This window comes from Periplaneta americana, chromosome 13, assembly GCF_040183065.1.
Source record: "Periplaneta americana isolate PAMFEO1 chromosome 13, P.americana_PAMFEO1_priV1, whole genome shotgun sequence".
Lineage (NCBI taxonomy): Eukaryota > Metazoa > Arthropoda > Insecta > Blattodea > Blattidae > Periplaneta > Periplaneta americana.
Window position 1 is genome coordinate 163,482,880 of NC_091129.1, and position 20,401 is coordinate 163,503,280.

Below are 20,401 nucleotides of genomic sequence, written 5' to 3' on the forward strand. Positions count from 1 at the left end.
CTTTGCACTATAAGAAGTTAAATAATCGCTAATCTCTGCAAGTCAACTATTTTCCTCCGTTAAACAATACGTATCTAAAATCAGCTGGAACTAGAGGAAAAGCCATTTCACACTCTCCATTCTTACCCATATCCACATTTCAAATGAATCTAGTAGTTTATCTTCACTTCGCCGTAGTTTCCATGTTTCTGCCCCATATAATGCCACACTACACACAAACAACTTCGCTAGTTCCTTTTCCTGAGGTCCTCGGAAGAAACTCATTTTTCTTTTAGAAGGTTCCTTTGCCATTGCTATCCTCCTGCTACGTCATAATTCCAGTTCGATTCTCTGGTATTTGAATCTGAGTTTCAACGTGAAAACCTGCCGCCTTTTGGTAACATGGAACTATTTATATATAGCCTACTGTATTTGGAGCTGTTAATCTCTCACGAAACGGAGAGAGGAGTAACTGCATAGCAGTAGAGGAACATAAACTGCATTTCAAAATTTATAGCAGTGTTCCTGGAAACATTAAATCCAGGGACATAAATTAATGCGGGGTCACCCTTTCCACTCCCAAGCAGCATGACGACTCTCGTGACGTCAAACGCTTACATTTAGAACGCTGCTGTCCGGCATCTTCGGTGATGGGTCACACTCATGAGCCTGGAATGGAGATGATGCCCGTCTGTCTTTGTAACATTTGAACTGCATCACACAACTTGATGGGGTCCGGTGTGAAGTCATGCCATTAAGGCCGCCTTGGCGTTGTGTTTGCCGTCGTAGCTTCCTTGGGATGTGTGAAATATGGCTACAGTACATTACTTCTGCAAGAGTGGACAGCGATGCGTTTTTAAAACTTTGTCCATAAAGTGACATCTAGCGTTAATAACACTGTTGTAACTGCGTCGTGTAAGGCAAGGAGCAGGCTGTAACTGTCGTGGATTTTTTTAATTATTGGAACATTGCGACCAGATAAGAAGTGTAAATTCAGTCTAGTGTAAATTGTACTTTGTTAGAAACGCATACCAGTAAGATAGCAGCTTTCAAAACATGTGCTATCCGCTGAGAATTGAATTCTGCACCACCACATCTCACTAATTTATTCTGAGTACTGAAACCATCAGTATCATTTCTACCACAAATTTTATCATTATCACAACTCAAAAGAACATTTTATCATTCACTCTATAAACTTTGCTGTAGCTGCAACTGTCATCAGATTACAAATATTATTTTACCATAAATAGCATTACAATCCTCCATTGTCCTACAACTACAACTATTAACACAGTCAAAACCATTGATATGAATAGAGTCCGGGTTTTTATATAATTACATATATTTCCTTAGTATATGTCTGTTTGAAAAGCAAAAATGTTGGCGAATTAGGCTAAGTGTACATATATGATTGGAACGATCCACCTCGATGATTGAAATGATCTATCTGGAGTGATCTTTGAGGGCTGTTCTCCTTAAGGGGATTAAGAAATAACTGAGAAACTTGTTCATAAAGTGTACGTTACATTACATAAGTTAAAGTGACATATATTTACTTAGCCTTTAGTTTGAATTGTAAAATAATTTAAAATGGCTTGTAAGAGTGTCTTAGGGTAGCAATTTTTAGGTTAATATAGTTTATAAGTATGATTCTACGGAATAATAAGAGCGTCTTTGAACCCTTTCCCGGAAAAATAATGTATCTAACAATTTGTTATTTTTGAGAAAAATGAGAAAATGTGTTAACGTAAACTTTTCACTTTATTATTGTATTTATTATTGTGGCACCACCACCATCTTGGACAAGACATCAGGTTACTGGGACTTGGTTATCAAGGATGCCAACGAAATTCAGCTAGATGGCAATAATTTCAACAGAGACAGCTGAGTACAGCATGGAAACCTGCCATCAATACGCTTAGACCACCAGCACACGGCAGACAGTCGGGACCAGCAAGTAGCTCCTGATTGGCTACCGCGTCCACCAACCAGAACGGGCCTGGCGGTCGGGACTAGGAACTAGCTCCTGATTGGCCGCAGCGGGAAGCCCTACTATTGCATATATACCGGCTAGACATGGTCCCACATCACTTCATTCCCTGAAGAAGATGGCAGAGCTAGCCGTCGAAAGCTTGGAGGCAAATCTCCAAATCATCTGGCTGAGAACCCGAGAAGAGTTATTCTACAAAACCATACTTTCCGAACTCCGACGGAATTTAACTTCGAAAGACAAGTATGAAGAAATATAATATTGTGGCATATTGTGCTTCATGTCTTGATTAACTTTGGAATTGCTTGAAAATTATACTGGTATATATTAATGTATAGTTTATATTAAATTCGTCTTTTTCTTTATCTTCACTTAAAATAATACTATTTTTTAATTAATTAAAGAGCATTTTAACTCCCTGTGTGCAATTTTGTTACTATTACATAATTATATAATACATATTTTGCAATTATTTGTTACGTATTAATAAATTCTACTTAGATGACAACTTACCAAGGAAACTGAGCTTCTGTGATTCTATCCTCCACAGATCAATGAGGTTTGTATTTGTCTAAGTATGTTGTCTGCTTCAACTCAGCTTCTCACCATTTCTACTACGTGATTGCTCTATTATGGTAATATAGCTGCCTCTGCTGATTAGACTTCATTGTTTAAAAGCAGACAGCATAACATCTGACCCAACGAAGGACCAAATACTTAAAATATTCAAAGAACTGTTAAAAAAATTGAAATAGTGGAGTGATTAAAGGACATGTTATATTTCTTTGAATTCATCGGCGTAAACATTTTTTTCCTTCATGGACGACTTCAACATACGCAACTATACTTCGGAATGATGATTCAGCAGCCAAGGGACTCCTTTACAATCAAATGATCCATGAAGTTTGAAAGAAAACACAGGCGTAGCTTAAGAGTTAGTCAACTCAGCCGACGCTCCGAGGCTGCATTCGGCCGTGGGTCCAATCCCTGTTGGGCTGATTACTGAGTGCATTATTTCCTAGGTTCTATTCAAATGTAAGGCAAATCTTAGATCAGGGCCGGGCATCAGAGCGGCTCAGTCTAGCCGGCCAGAGCTGCTCTCGCTCCGCAAGGCACTTCAATTCCAAGCCGGAGCAGAACGCTCACGCAGTGGCGGACTCGCATTACAGCTACCTTCCCTGCATTAATGTAACAAGAGCCACGGTTGTTCTAGTCATTCAGTCTGTCAGTACATAACACTTTATAAGGATATTACATCAATCCATTGTACAGCACAGAATTTATAACACTTATTAATTTAATGAAATGAACTTCGCTCTATGCACACACACAAATCATTAGGCTTATTTACATAACCCATACGCACAGACTGCAATCTCCTCACCACGGTTCTACGAGACAGGCGTATGGCTTCCACTTCCCCTACTTGCTGTGGACAGAGTTCATCTACCAATATAATTAAACATCGCTTGATGAAGTTACCTTCGTTGAATGTTTTGAATTCCTTTGTAATTTCGTGGCAAATTTTGTAGCTAATTCTCATAGCGGATTCACTAAGTGCATTATTGTCATTCTGTTAATATATAAGATATGATATGATATGATATATGATATGATATGATATGACATGACATGACATGACATGACATGACATGACATGACATGATGTGATGTGATGTGATGTGATATGATATGATATATGATATGATATGATATGATATGATATGATATGATATGATATGATATGATATGATATGATATGATATGATATGATATGATATGATATGATATGATATGATATGATATGATATGATATGATATGATATGATATGATATGATGTGGTGTGATGTGATATATGATATGATATGATGTGATGTGATGTGATGTGATATATGATATGATATATATGATATGATATGATATGATCATAAATTAATACAACTTAAAGAAAATGTTTCTTAGGTACATTATATTAGAGTATTTATTCGATATTTATATTGCATTATAAGTTATTATAGTACATTTAGTAATATATAATTTTAAATTATACAAATATTATGATATATCATAGTATAGTATATTACAGTTCATGATATATAATATTATATATGATATATCATGAACTGTAATATACTATACTGTGATATAACACAATACTTGTATAATTTAAAATTATATATTACTAAATGTATAATAACCTATAATGCAATGCAAATATCAAATAGATACTCTAATAAAATGTACCTGAGAAACATTTTCTTTAAGTTGTATTAATTTATGGCGTTCATTATCAACATATTTGTCATATTCAGTAGCATGTTGTAAAGAATAATGCCGTTGGATATTGAACTTCTTAATCAGTTGGAGTGTTTTATGCCAAATTAAACACTTTGTTAATCCACTGCTCTCTACCAAAAAGAACTCCTCCTCCCATGATACATTAAAAGCATTGGGAGTAGCGGGACGATTTAGTCTATGAGCGGAAGCTCCGTCTTCAAAGTTCGCCATCATACTGCAGAATCACCACTGCACCGACACTGAATGACGTACAGTATGCATACGTCAGAGCGCTCGCAAGACCCGCTCTTTAAAGCACACAGCGCTCATTTCTCAGAATCACGTGATGTGCCCAGCCCTGTCTTAGATAATTCCCTGGCTAATCGTGAAACTCGTCCAGTCAAATAACCTTTCGCTGTCATGAATTTCATGGACGCTACTAATTTTGCAGTTGATACAACTTCGTTAAACGAGAGGACCTGGGTTCAAACCCTGGTTGAGGTTTCTTCTGCAGTTTTACTTCACCCATTAGGAGGAAATGCGGGTAACTTTCGGCGCTGGACCCTGGACTCATTTCGCTGGCATTATCATCTTCACATCTTTCAGATGCTAGATAACGATATGAACTGATTAAAGGTTGTAAAATAAAACACTAAACAATAAAAATAATAATATATTAAGAATATCAGTTAATTAATGCGGTGTAACCATCTGACGTTCTTTTTAGAGAAATAGCGCAGTTTTGAGGAAAGGTATATGTGCGATCTTCAACACATTCATATAAACGTCTGCACTCTGTTTACTTTGCCATTTGATAAATTCATGTGCCATGTGAGAAGTAATTTTGTAAGATGAAGAGTCAGATGTAAATATTTAAAGTGAAGTTCATAACCGCAGGATGGTTTAGTGTCGTTCCCAGTGATTTATGATCTTTACTTCCCGGTATTTCGTAAAGTGAATAAATTCTCTGCTAATAATACGCCCTCGAGCCACATAGTGTGCCGTATTTTTACAGCTTACAGATATATGTATTTGCAATTACATCGGTTGAATTATGTTCTTCGATAGCCGATTTTGGACGACTACTTCGTTTCATGTCAAGCACACTAAACGAGCTATTCCATCTCAAATCGACCGAAATATAGAGAAAATTGACCTTACAATTTCTAAATACATTGAAACTTTTTTTGTACGTAGAGAACTGTGATACAATGCTTTGTGCAAAGTTTGAGGCATCAGAACTTCATAGTGTTTAAATTAAAAATATTTAAATTTATCGTATTTAATAAAATTAGCAACTTTAAACTGTTGTAGCTCCGAAACCCTTTCACCCAATGATCAAAATCATGGTTTATTTTGATGCTGAGATATTAAAGTTTATATTGACATATAAACAGGTTTTCTTACTTTTTATGGAAATGGAGAAATTTAGATTTTTCCTCATTAAGACTCCTTTGGCTAGGAAAAAAATATTTTAAAAGTATATAGTTAGATTCCGCATTGAAATTACAAATAAACACATACTTTTTTACTGATGCTATGTTGATAAGAAAGTATTGAAAACATCAAATAAAGAAAATAAATAGTACGCGCGTGAAGTAACCAGCTGACTATGAGACGGGAGCTAGCCAGAGACAAGCAAGGCCAGGAGACAAACACGTGATGTGTTGTCTAGCAGCGCATAGCTGGGCTAGCTTTATCACAAGTTTTCATAAATACAGGAGTAAAATGACGCCCAATGCTCGCTTATCTTCAGCTCTCGGCCAGTGCGTGCGGCACTGCGCCGTTCAAGTATAGGCGTGTGAAAATAATTTATTTAATACCCCCGAAACTTATTGCCGTACCACTAAGCAAACAATGCCGAATCCCTCTTAATAATGCAAGTTTTTTTCTCAATATTTTTTTACATTTTTACAAATGGCCAAAAACCTAAAAGCAAGTAAAATCAGATTATCTGTCTCTCTGTGTACAATAAAAATAAGGATTACTTCTTAACATAACCTAATAAATATCAGCTTCAAAATAAGCTCTCGTTCAATGTTCTGCAGTAAATGGTTCCAGAGTTCTGAGCGCTGGAAGAGGCTTGTTTTTATAAAATACGCTAAATTTGTCGCTCAATAATACGAAAACCGTTTGACTTTCGACAGTATATTTTTGAAAATGCACTCCCCTCAGCACCTTGTATAAGTAGGGAAAAAATTAGAGTATAAAAAATGCGAGGTTTTTTACTGATCGGTTTCATATGGAATAGCCCAAGCGTTGTTTGACATTTCTGTATTGGTGTGATGATTTAGGAATCTGTGGATGATGACGATGAAACGTAGGCTATCTTGTTATTCTGTCAATTGTTTTCATTAACTCCATTCTCTGTTCAGGAGTGAACATAATGTCTTTTTCAACTCTGTCATCAATTATAACTCAAAACAATAATGATCTCTTCTAGAGCTTTCTCCAAACAATAAATAAAACAAACCAGAAAATAACTGTAGGATTGTTATTTACAATGGCCTAATCCATGATTAAATCACACAACATAAAATTCCACACCTGTGGAGTAACGGTTAGCGCGTCTGGCCGCGAAACTAGGTGGCCCAGGTTCGATTCCCTGTCGGGGAAAGTTACTTGGTTAAGGTTTTTTTGTGGGGGTTTCCCTCAACCCAATATGAACAAATGCTGGGTAACTTTCGGTGCTGGACCCCGGACTCATTCACCGGCATTATCACGTTCATCTCATTCACACGCCAAATAACCTGAGATGTTGACAAAGCGTCGTAAAATAACCTACTTAAAAATAAATAAATATAAAGGAAACATAGCAATCATTTCCAAATTGAATAATGGATTTCATATGACAAATAACTTTCGTTTCACACAACATATATATTTTCTTTAATTCGTGCCAGATCATTTAACGAAATTTTTGATACTGGTATAATAATTCGAATAAATATAATTCGGAGAAAAGATAAAAGAATGGTATATGAAATGTGTTCATGATTGTTTACTTTTTAAATTGGTCCTCTGTCAGATTTGTGCTGCACTGACAGAAAATTTCTCATTTTTGTTGCAGGATGTTGAAGTCGAAAGATGAAGAAGCCACAGGTAGGACACCAATTAATGTATTAGTTAGAATCTCCATTTTAGAGACTCGATTTCCTTAAATCATGTGACTACGTTTATCAAACTTTTCACTTACCGTAACATAATTCTTTCCATTTTAAAAAGTAGGAAATTATTTTGAGAATTACGCAATTACACAAATAAAATATTTTGTTTGAATTTTTTTAAGAACGCGTTTTCTGCTTCAAAAGTTTAGATAGATATTATATTTGGAACAGGGGAACACACAAATATGAGAAGGGTTTCGACTGAGACAAAAATAGTATTCCCAAGCAATGTCATTAACATTTCAGTGCGTGTTTTAATTATATTGAGTAGGCGCATACGTTAAATCAGAAAATATCTAGTCAGACATTTTATTTATATTTAACATATTTATTTATAATCTAAGATAATTTAGTTATTTAAATAGTTCATTGAATAATACAAAGGAAATACAAATTATTAAGATAATAGGAGTAATGAAATAAGACTTGTATCTTTGGAAAGGATGTATGTATGTATGTATGTGTGTATGTGTGTGTATGTATGTACAGTAGCGTGCAAATTAATCCGAACAACGTAATTACTTATGCAAAAACACTCAAACGGGATAAAAAAATGATCTAAGACATACCTCAGTAATCTATGTGGCCTCCCTTGTTCCTAATAACAGCTTTGAGACGATTTGGCATGGAGTCCACTAATTTCCCACATATATTCTTCATTTCTTCATCGCGAAACCATACACCAATGAGGGCAGAAATCATCTTCTCCTTTGTAGAACAATCCATTTTTTGCATTCTTCTTTTGCAAATTGACCACAAGTTCTCAATGGGGTTGATGTGGGGTGAGTTGCCTGGCCAGGGGAGTACCTGAATATTCTTCTTGTTGAAGAATTCTGTAGTTTTTCGAGACGTATGGCATGGTGCCAGGTCTTGTTGGAACACATCTCTGCCATCCGGAAATGATTTTCGCAGCTGGGGTACGATTCTGGTTTCCAATAAGTGAATATATTTGTCAGAATTCATCATTCCCTTGATAGGTATTCATGCTCCAGGCCCTTCATGTGTAAAACAACCCCAAAACATTACTTTAGGGGGGTATTTGGGTGCTTGTTGGAGATGAGCTGCTGTTACTTTTTCGGATCCTTTCCGTACGTAAGAAACACGGGGGCCGTGGACCTCGAAATGAGACTCGTCGGAAAAAAGTACATTCTTCCAGTCATTCACTGTCCAGTGTTGATGTAATTTTGCCCACATTAAGCGTTTTTTGCACATAACAGGGGTTAGCAGTTGCTTCTTAATAGGCTTACGAGCCCTTCGTCCAGCTTCCGAAAGCCTACGCCGCACTGTTGTGATGTGAATATTCGCCCCAGTGGTAGCCATTAACTCGCGGGTTAAGTCGACAGCAGTTAGTCTAGGATTTAATTTACTTTTCCTGACAATTAAACGATCATCTCCAGGTGAAGTCTTCCTTTTCCGGCCACAGTTTCCTTTTTTCTGGGGTGTGATGGATCCAGTCTCCCTGTATCGTTTTATGATCGAATTAACAGTAGCCAAACCGATGTGACATTCTGCAGCAATTTGCCTCTGTATCATAGAAGAATGCTCTGCTAATGTTATAATTTTAGACCGTTTTCGTGGAGTTGTATCCATTTGTGAAGACGACAGAATGTACACAGGATTGCAGTATTAAGTCTTCAACACAACTAAAATGCTTATAAGTACAAAACGACAGGCAAAATGTCACATATTATAAAAAAAATAATGACAGACCTGCAACAATGGAATTACACGTGCTACAGATGTCAATTAAAGCGGTGTGAGCAGCTGTGAGACCAAAAATGATAGAAAATGTAAAAATATGTCGTGTTGAGATTAATTTGCACGCTACTGTATGTATGTGTGTATGTATGTGTGCATGTATGTATGTGTATGTATGCGTGTATGTATGTGTGTATGTATGTATGTGTGCATGTATGTATGTATGTATGTGTGCATGTATGTATGTGTGTATGTGTGTGCGTCCAATGCCTATTCACTTCACTTTACGTGATTTCGCATATTGCGGATAGATGACGGGACTGTGACACATTTTTCTAGTTGCACACCACTTCGGCTGGCCACGCTATGCATGATACGTAACTGTGGAGAGTTATGTCGTGTACTAGGGTGAGTGTAAGCGTTTTGTATGGAATGAGTGATGATGATGATGGTGATGAGGGGGAGGAGGAGGAGGAGGAAGGGAGAAGGGGAAACCCAGTGCCGGCATGTAGCCTACTCCTGTCGAATAGCACCAATGGGACCGCCAGGCTTAACGTCTCCATACGACGGACGAATAACTACGAGTATCAACAGTGACATATGCCTTCTCTTCACATCACTGCGGAGAGATTTGGAACTAATTGGTGCACAATCTAGTGATTAGAAGTTGTGCACCGCGCTCTCTCATGGAAATTTCTGACCCCGCCGGGAATCGAGCCCGGTCACCGGCTAGTCTGGAGGCAGACGTTCTGCCACAGCTAACTCGGCGGACGCAAAGGAAATATAAAACATTACAATAATGGGAGTAAAGAATTAAAGACTTGTTCTCTTACGCGTAAAGCTCTAAAGTAAAGAAAGCATTTAATAAGAGGTTACGTCTCTCTTGACTTGTGTGATTTATTTACTAACTTACTTATTTGTTTGTGTGTCTATTTATTTCTTTATTTATCTATTAATTCCCTCATATAAATATAAAGAAATTGTTATTTGGCTATTTCTAATACATATGGAATAAAAAAGCAAACAAAATAAATTAGGGACAATACATGTGTAATATTTTATTGTTCCCATTATTACAACATTTTTGACGTTGCAATCCACAATATCCATGTTTGTAAGTTTTACGATTTAATTTGAAATTGTGAAATGTATCGACAAAGCATTGAACAGAAACATGATGAAATCCGTTAGCTATTGAAGCCAGCAGTGGGCTGATATTAAACGTGAGTACTACGCGTATGAAGCGACGATGTCCATCAACAGGTTGTCGGGATAGAGTGACAGATCGCCGGATTGCCGGGGTTAAGTAGCAAAGGTGTACAATGTGACGGGAATATAAATGGCGAGAGCGACTACAAGTGTTTCGTGGCGACTTCTGAGGCCGATACTTGAGCTCAAATCTTCCTATCATCAGAAACGTCCCATACAAAAGTTATTTCATAAAACTAATACACAACTAATAATAAGATATAGAATGCATTAATAGTACACAAATGATGTTTGAACAAGGAAAATATAGGGAAATGATTACATGGATCAACAATACTGTAGTAATGAGTGCAAAATCTTCAGTGAATGTATTTATTGCAAGCGCGAGGAAGAGAAAGGTGTGAAGAATAAGGAATGACGTGATGGATGGATGGGTGGATGGAGTTATTGACCGAATAAGCAATTGGACGTATGGATTGATATGTGAATAAATGGACGAGTGGATAGGTGCATGGAAGGACGAAAAATACAGTTGAATAAACAAAAGAGTTATATAAATGGTAAATTACTGAATGTATGGGTGAATGAATGTATATGTGGGTGAAAGTGTCTGTGTTTGAATTTATAGGTGATGAATTAATGAATTAGTGAATATATAGATGATTTGGCTGTGTAGGTTGACAGTGGGTGAAAGAGTGAATGGATATATATATATATATATATATATATATATATGAGTGAATATGTATGTGCATGGGTAAACGAATAAAAACTGAATGAGTGAATGTATCCTCCTGAGTGCTGAGACATTTTTTGTTTTATTTTTGAAGTTCAATATACCAGGGCATTCGATAAGTACAGACGTGGACAAATTATTAACAAAATTGACGATTTTTATGATAATTCTGTTTACAAAATTTGATTTTTCAATTTAGACTACAGTTGACAATTTTGCATATTTCTATCATTACAATAGACAGAAATATGCAAAAAAATTCAACTGTAGTTTAAATTGAAAAGTTAAATTTTCTAAAAATATATAATAAAAATGTTCAATTTTGTTAATAATTTGTAAATTAGCAAAAATGTCGACTACAGTCTAAATTGAAGAGTCAAATTTTGTAAAACTATAAAATAAAAATCTTCAGTTTTGCTAATAATTTGGAAATATCCAAAATGTCAACTGTATTCCAAATTGGAGAATCGAATTTTGTAAAAATATATAATAATAACCTTCAGTTTTGGTAATAATTCGGAAATATCCAAAATATCAACTGTATTCCAAATTGAAGAATCGAATTTTGTAAAAATATATAATAAAAATCAGTTTTGCTAATAATTTGGAAATATCCGAAATCTCAACTCTATTCCAAATTGGAGAATCGAATTTTGTAAAAATATATAATAATAACCTTCAGTTTTGGTAATAATTCGGAAATATCCAAAATATCAACTGTATTCCAAATTGAAGAATCGAATTTTGTAAAAATATATAATAAAAATCAGTTTTGCTAATAATTTGGAAATATCCGAAATCTCAACTCTATTCCAAATTGAAGAATCGAATTTTGTAAAAATATATAATAAAAACTTTCAGTTTTACTAATAATTTGGAAATATCCAAAATGCCAATTGTATTCGAAATTGAAGAATCGAATTTTGTAGAAATATATAATAAAAACCTTCAATTTTGCTAATAATTTGTAAATATGCAAAAATATAAAATGTAGTCCAAATTGAAGAGTTAAATTTTCTAAAAATATACAATACAAATCTTCAATTTTGCTAATAATTTGGAAATACGCAAAAATGTCAACTGTAGTCTAAATTGAAGAATCATGTTTGGTAAATAATGTCACTATTTATAATTTGTAGTAAGTACTACAGCCCTAAAAATTGTTCAATAGGTACAAAAAAGGTGCTTCATAAAATCCAAGTTGCGAGAGAAAAAAAGTGCAAGTCAGTGCTTTAGGTCTTTACAAGAAGCTGGTGGGGGAGAAATCCCTCAATACTGAACTATTGCAAGATGGGTGGAAGCGAGGCAATGGGTAGTATGAATGGATTGATAGATAGTGATTGAGTAAATAAATCGATTTGTGAATGGATAGATGATGAATGAGTGAGTGAATGAATATATATGTATGAGTGAATGTATGGGTGTATGGGAATATGGATATGTATGTATTTATTTACACTGCAAGTGGGCAAGCACCCGGTGGCAGTGGTATATACAATATTAACAATACACAGTTAAAATGATAAGCAATACACAATAAAATTTACAATACATAATACAATTTACAACACATATACAATTTTATACACAATACAATAAGAATACACAATACAATTTAACACAATAATAATAAAACATAAAATAAAACACCTAATTTTATAACACAGCCTACATAATTATGTATAGGTCCTACATAAGTTTCAATAGTCTTTCACTTTACTCTCATCTCATTCCCTGTAGTGGCACTATGACGCATTTCACTGACACTTTAGCACACATTTCACTGACACTCTGTAACACATTTCACTGACACTATAGAACACATTTCATTGACGCTATAAATTATCACTGATCGGAACTGTTCACTGCACTGTAAAACCATAACTTCACTGACTCACCTCGCTTCACTGATACAACAGTTCAAATAAGTCAAATAATTGCATTCTTATGCATACTTATAAACAGAACTACATTTAAACTAAACATTTCTAGTCTAAGGCCCTCTTACACGCTATTTTTAAATAATTTACAATTCAAACCAAGGAAGTAAACTCGTCAGGCTAGATAAATACATGTCACCTTAAAAAATTAAATAGATGGAGCATGAGTGAATGAATTGGTAAGTGGGTACATGGTGAATATGTGAGTGAATATATGTATGAGTGAATGTGTATAGGTGTATTTAAAGATGGTGAATGAGTGAATTGGCAAGAGAATAGATATGAAAGACTGCATATGTGGATGAGTATAAGATGTGTAGATTTATAGGTGGATTGATAGATTGTGAATGATTGAACAAATATATACTCGTACATGAGTGGATATACATGTGTATGAGTTGTGTGGATGGATGTTCAGGTTTAAGTGTAGATTGATATGTGGTGAATGAGTGAATATATTCAACGATTAGGTGGGAGATTAAACGGATAGTTGTAGTAGAATAGTGATGTTTTATTTGTTAAGAAGATGTATAAATGATTATATAAGAATGTTTGAAGTGAGAAAATTTCACAAGAGAACGAAATACTGTAAGAGACGAGGCATATGCAAAATTACAGAAAGACAAAGTATTACGAAAAATTAACGTCAAGAACTTTAAACCTCTGCTGATTCCAGAGGGAAAGACAAGTTTGTAATTTTCGGCCAAGTAAGAGTGGCGTTGTTTTATTGAGCTACGAGCCACCTGAACTCGTTCTGCAGTGAGTGAGGAAGCATTGTAATTGAGTTGGTTGTGCGTCTGTCATTTGGAAATGTTCAGAGTTGGGAATTATAATTAAATTACTGAAAGTTTAAATCGGTCTGTCGTTATGTGTTTCGGATATTTGGAACATTTCCTGTATTGCCGGCTATTCGATGTCTCGCGTTCTCTCCACAGACAAACTTCAGTTAAAACATCCACCATCGCTGAATGGACAATTCTCCACTGTACGTTCGGTGCACATTCAGGAAACAATGCCGTATTCATTTGTTTGATTTCTTAATTCATCCTGAGGTCAAAGTATAACTGTATAAATTTCTACAACCACCTTTTTTTTACGTCTTATACCCTTTCTTGTGTGTGTAATTTTCGGTAACTGTGTATAACTATGACACGGCGTAAAAACACAACATTTCAAGCCTGTAAAAGTTTCTATTCCAGACTCTTGTTGCTATGATAAAGTTCAACTTCCTTGTCAGAGGCTCATGGAATGTTGCACGGACACCATTTTACCTGTTATTTCGAAAAGCTTCATTCACGTTTTTCCTACGTTTGTGCATCTTTTCTCTTAACGTAATTCGTGTTAAAAATCAAAACATTTAATTACAAGATGCTTCCTTTCACGTTTTAGCACATCCTCTCCTCATTCAGATCTGAATACCTCATACATGATACTGTAATACTTATTTTGGATGCTAAATTATCTGTGTTTATTTCATTTCTTTCCTACATACGGCTTACCAGAAACTCCGACCACTTTATTCAAATATGAAATCCAAATCACGTCATCAGAGACGGGTAAACATGCCAGTATTCACTAACAGCATCAGAAGAGTAACATGCAATCTAACGTCAACACAACCACTCATACAGAGAGACTGAACTGGACTCCCAGCGTGTGTAATACTGTGTACCGCGTGTTACATGGTCTTAGTGCCGGTCGCGCGCCGCCCGGTCGACCTACATTACGTAAGGGAACGCTCTGCATTGCATCAATCCAACTTTTATTTACTCCGTTCCTTTTCATTTTTATTTTCGATTCATTTAAGGTACTTTAAATTTAAATTACATTCTTTGTAAGTAAACTTCATCGGTTAGGGAAAACACGGAAATTTTACTTGAAGCAAGTAAAGCGATCGGTTTGGAAGTAAATCCCGAAAAGACAAAGTATATGATTATGTCTCGTGACGGGAATATTGTACGAAATGGAAATATAAATATTGGAGATTTATCCTTCGAAGAGGTGGAAAAATTCAAATATCTTGGAGCAACAGTAACAAATATAAATGACACTCGGGAGGAAATTAAACGCAGAATAAATATGGGAAATGCGTGTTATTATTCGGTTGAGAAGCTCTTATCATCCAGTCTGCTGTCCAAAAATCTGAAAGTTAGAATTTATAAAACAGTTATATTACCGGTTCTTCTATATGGCTGTGAAACTTGGACTCTCACTCTGAGAGAGGAACATAGGTTAAGGGTGTTTGAGAATAAGGTGCTTAGGAAAATATTTGGGGCTAAGCGGGATGAAGTTACAGGAGAATGGAGAAAGTTACACAACACAGAACTGCACGCATTGTATTCTTCACCTGACATAATTAGGAACTTGAAATCTAGACGTTTGAGATGGGCAGGGCATGTAGCACGTATGGGCGAATCCAGAAATGCATATAGAGTGTTAGTTGGGAGACCGGAGGGAAAAAGACTTTTGGGGAGGCCGAGACGTAGATGGGAGGATAATATTAAACTGGATTTGAGGGAGGTGGGGTATGATGATAGAGACTGGCTTAATCTTGCACAGGATAGGGACCGATGGCGGGCTTATGTGAGGGCGGCAATGAACCTTCGGGTTCCTTAAAAGCCATTTGTAAGTAAGTAAGTAAGTAAACTTCATATCGTTATGAATTATGATAAAGCTTCTTTCATTTTCTGAGCAAATGTTTATAATCATTTGATCATGCATAACTCTTATTACCTTTCCTATACCTGTAGTTTTATCCTTAAAGTTAAAATGTTTTAAAACAAAGTCTTTCTTCTACTTTATCTCTGTAGCCTTTTATCAAACTGTTTGTCTTTTTTTTTTAATTGTATGGTTAATTTTACGGATATAATTATTTGTATTTCAAAGTATATGTAATGTTCACCATTTGTATCCATTTACAGTAATCATTTCAGAGAACTCCCTTCCTTACTTTGACAAACACCTTTCAAAGTATCGTTTCATACCTTCAATCTGCTGGATTTTAATTTAATTTTTAATCTTAGTAGAGCTTCAGCTGTTTTAATTAATACCCTCTTTAAAGATTTCTAGTCTTTCCCGACGTCACCTGTGCTTGCTCTAATTAAATTAACCAGTCGTTGTCTACATACTACAAGTCCTTAATTCTTGGCTTTTCGTGTAATTGTTTTCTAAATCTCTACTTTTCACGATGTATCCCTTTCGTACTTACGTGTAACAGTGCAGCAAAAGGTCATGTGCTGCCCCAATCATATCTTGTATTCAATACGCCATGCCCTATTGTTCGCAATTGATACGCCAAAATATAACATTGTAAGATTATTCTACAATCAAAAAGCATGAAACTGAGTAGCGTCTAACGGTTAAGATAGAAATTCCTTTATACCGGGTGAGGCATTTAAAACAGACCACCTGAATAGCACGGTCATTTTTAGTGATAGAAGACAAATCTTCAGACAAAAGTTGTTTGGCAAGAAGGGGGACATATTGTGATATATATATATATATATATATATATATATATATATATATATATATATATATATCTTTGATAAGTGCGGGGATAGGGAAGGTAAGGAAACTAACTTCTTTATATCACTTCAGCTATCTAATAAATAACCCAAGTCTATAATAAAATCATTGTTATATGGACTTAGTCAAGCATTGTGAATAACATTAAATTTTCATGTTTTCTCTCAATTCATAGTACTTACTTCCTTACTGGCTTTTAAGGAACCCGTAGGTTCATTGCCGCCCTCACATAAGCCCGCCATTGGTCCCTATCCTGAGCAAGATTAATCCAGTCTCTACCATCATATCCTACCTCCCTCAAATCCATTTTAATATTATCTTCCCATCTACGTCTCGGCCTCCCCAAAGGTCTTTTTCCCTCCGGCCTCCCAACTAACACTCTATATGCATTTCTGGAATCGCCCATACGTGCTACATGCCCTGCCCATCTCAAACGTCTGGATTTTATGTTCCTAATTATGTCAGGTGAAGTATACAATGCGTGCAGCTCTGCGTTGTGTAACTTTCTCCATTCTCCTGTAACTTCATCCCTCTTAGCCCCAAATATTTTCCTAAGAACCTTATTCTCAAACACCCTTAATCTCTGTTCGTCTCTCAAAGTGAGAGTCCAAGTTTCACAACCATACAGAACAACCGGTAATATAACTGTTTTATAAATTCTAACTTTCAGACTTTTTGACAGAAGACTAGATGACAAAAGCTTCTCAACCGAATAATAACACGCATTTCCCATATTTATTCTGCGTTTAATGGCATGGCGCTTCCTCAGGTTGCGGATAGAGGAGACGGCCTCCAGATATGGAGGGTAGCTGCGAATATAGAATAAGCAGTCGTGGACAGCCGATAAGGGGTGGTCCTCCAGCTTGGGGATTGGGCGAAGGGCTAACAACCCATCACCGTAAAAAACAGCTTGTTACGAAACCTAACAGTAAGTAATGTTAGGAGAAAATCCACAAACAATTAGGGAAAACGCGGAAATTCTTGTTGAAGCAAGTAGAGCGATAGGGTTGGAAGTAAATCCCGAAAAGACTAAGTATATGATTATGTCTCGTGACCAAAATATTGTACGAAATGGAACTATAAAAATGGGAGATTTAATCTTCGAAGAGGTGGAAAAATTCAAATATCTTGGAGCAACAGTAACAAATGTAAATGACACTCAATTCATAGTTCTGTTACTTAAGAACAAGCGGAATACATTTCAAATTATTTAACACTCAATATTACTGGTATTGCTGAATAACACAGAATACCTTTAACTGGAACCTTCTTACATAATGCTTGGTATATATAGAATGAATGTAATATGAAACTAATTCTGCAGAGCGAAATCTTGTGTCTGCAGCGAAGGAGGTAATCTTATTACAGGAAGTGCTACTCAAAGTATCCTTCTAAGTCGCACAGGAAACTTTTATAAAAATTGATGGAAATTCAATTGCACGAGCAGGAGTCCTGTATCATTTTCTGCAATAGAAGTTGGTACTAAAATAATTCATTTTAAACGCTACTTAGAAGAGTTGGCTCACTGTAGCAAGTCTGCCTATGAACTCCAAGCAGCCAACTTGCGTTTATAGAAGTGATTTCTTTCTAATTCTACTCCACGCGTTTTGGATACATAAATAATTTCATTTCGTGTATTTTAATCAAAGGTTTTTATATGCTATTTTAGAATTTGAGAATATAACTTACACGTAGTGCAAAGAAAGATAAAGAAAAGCTTTCAGTGTACGATTGTATTAAAAATTGAATTAGTTCATTATATCTTCAAACCAATCCGATCACAACTTCATAAGAATATAAAATAATTTCATTTTGATGATTATTGCAACATTCATACCAGTCATTTAACACCTCTGAATTGAAGTGAGGTATTTTGCTGTGACTTAAGTACTAACTCCAGAACGAAAATATAACGCGTCTGTAAAAGACTGCACAAAATAACATTTCAATAGATCCTGAGAAATAAATCCATTTACATCATTTGAAATGAGGTCACATAGGTAAAGGTTGATATGGATCGGTCTGCATTATTAAATAGGTACAGTAGTTATGCCTGGTGACACCTGTTCAGCTCTTGGCACTCACAGTAGACTTTGTAAAGGTTGATATGGATATCTCTGCATTATTAAATAGGTACAGTAGTTATGCCTGGTGACACCTGTTCAGCTCTTGGCACTCACAGTAGACTTTGTAAAGGTTGATGTGGATATCTCTGCATTATTAAATAGGTACAGTAGTTATGCCTGGTGACACCTGTTCAGCTCTTGGCACTCACAGTAGACTTTGTAAAGGTTGATATGGATATCTCTGCATTATTAAATAGGTACAGTAGTTATACCTGGTGACACCTGTTCAGCTCTTGGCACTCACAGTAGACTTTGTAAAGGTTGATATGGATATCTCTGCATTATTAAATAAGTACAGTAGTTATACCTGGTGACACCTGTTCAGCTCTTGGCACTCACAGTAGACTTGGTAAAGGTTGATATGGATATCTCTGCATTATTAAATAGGTACAGTAGTTATACCTGGTGACACCTGTTCAGCTTTCGGCACTCACAGTAGACTTTGTAAAGGTTGATATGGATATCTCTGCATTATTAAATAGGTACAGTAGTTATACCTGGTGACACCTGTTCAGCTCTTGGCAATCACAGTAGACTTTGTAAAGGTTGATATGGATATCTCTGCATTATTAAATAGGTACAATATCCACACCTGTAGAGTAACGGTCAGCACGTCTGGCCGTGAAACCAGGTGGCCCGGGTTCGATTCCCGGTCGGGGCAAGTTACTTGGTTGAAGTTTTTTCCGGGGTTTTCCCTCAACCCAAGATGAGTAAATGCTGGGTAACTTTCGGTGCTGGACCCCGGACTCATTCACCGGCATTATCACGTTCATCTCATTCAGATGCTAAATAACCTAAGCTGTTGATAAAGCGTCGTAAAATAACCTACTAAAAAAATAGGTACAGTAGTTATGCCTGGTGACACCTGTTCAGCTCTTGGCACTCACAGTAGACTTTGTAAAGGTTGATATGGATATCTCTGCATTATTAAATAGGTACAGTAGTTATACCTGGTGACACCTGTTCAGCTCTTGGCACTCACAGTAGACTTGGTAAAGGTTGATATGGATATCTCTGCATTATTAAATAGGTACAGTAGTTATGCCTGGTGACACCTGTTCAGCTCTTGGCACTCACAGTAGACTTTGTAAAGGTTGATATGGATATCTCTGCATTATTAAATAGGTACAGTAGTTTTGCCTGGTGACACCTGTTCAGCTCTTGGCACTCACAGTAGACTTTGTAAAGGTTGATGTGGATATCTCTGCATTATTAAATAGGTACAATATCCACACCTGTGGAGTAACGGTCAGCACGTCTGGCCGTGAAACCAGGTGGCCCGGGTTCGATTCCCGGTCGGGGCAAGTTACTTGGTTGAGGTTTTTTCTGGGGTTTTCCCTCAACCCAAGATGAGTAAATGCTGGGTAACTTTCGGTGCTGGACCCCGGACTCATTCACCGGCATTATCACGTTCATCTCATTCAGACGCTAAATAACCTAAGCTGTTGATAAAGCGTCGTAAAATAACCTACTAAAAAATAGGTACAGTAGTTATGCCTGGTGACACCTGTTCAGCTCTTGGCACTCACAGTAGACTTTGTAAAGGTTGATATGGATATCTCTGCATTATTAAATAAGTACAGTAGTTATACCTGGTGACACCTGTTCAGCTCTTGGCACTCACAGTAGACTTTGTAAAGGTGTATATGGATATCTCTGCATTATTAAATAGGTACAGTAGTTATACCTGGTGACACCTGTTCAGCTCTTGGCACTCACAGTAGACTTTGTAAAGGTTGATATGGAT

At 36.1% G+C, this 20,401-nt stretch overlaps 1 protein-coding gene across 1 annotated transcript in view; it reads left to right on the top strand.

Annotated features, from left to right (window-relative positions):
* Dh44-R1 (Diuretic hormone 44 receptor 1) overlaps nt 1-20,401 on the top strand; it is a 1,227,197-nt gene that overhangs the window by 64,134 nt on the left and 1,142,662 nt on the right. Inside the window, exon 2 of the mRNA XM_069844580.1 lies at nt 7,321-7,352. The gene's annotated coding sequence lies outside the window, so the exon portion shown is untranslated. The remainder of the gene's footprint in view (nt 1-7,320; nt 7,353-20,401) is intronic.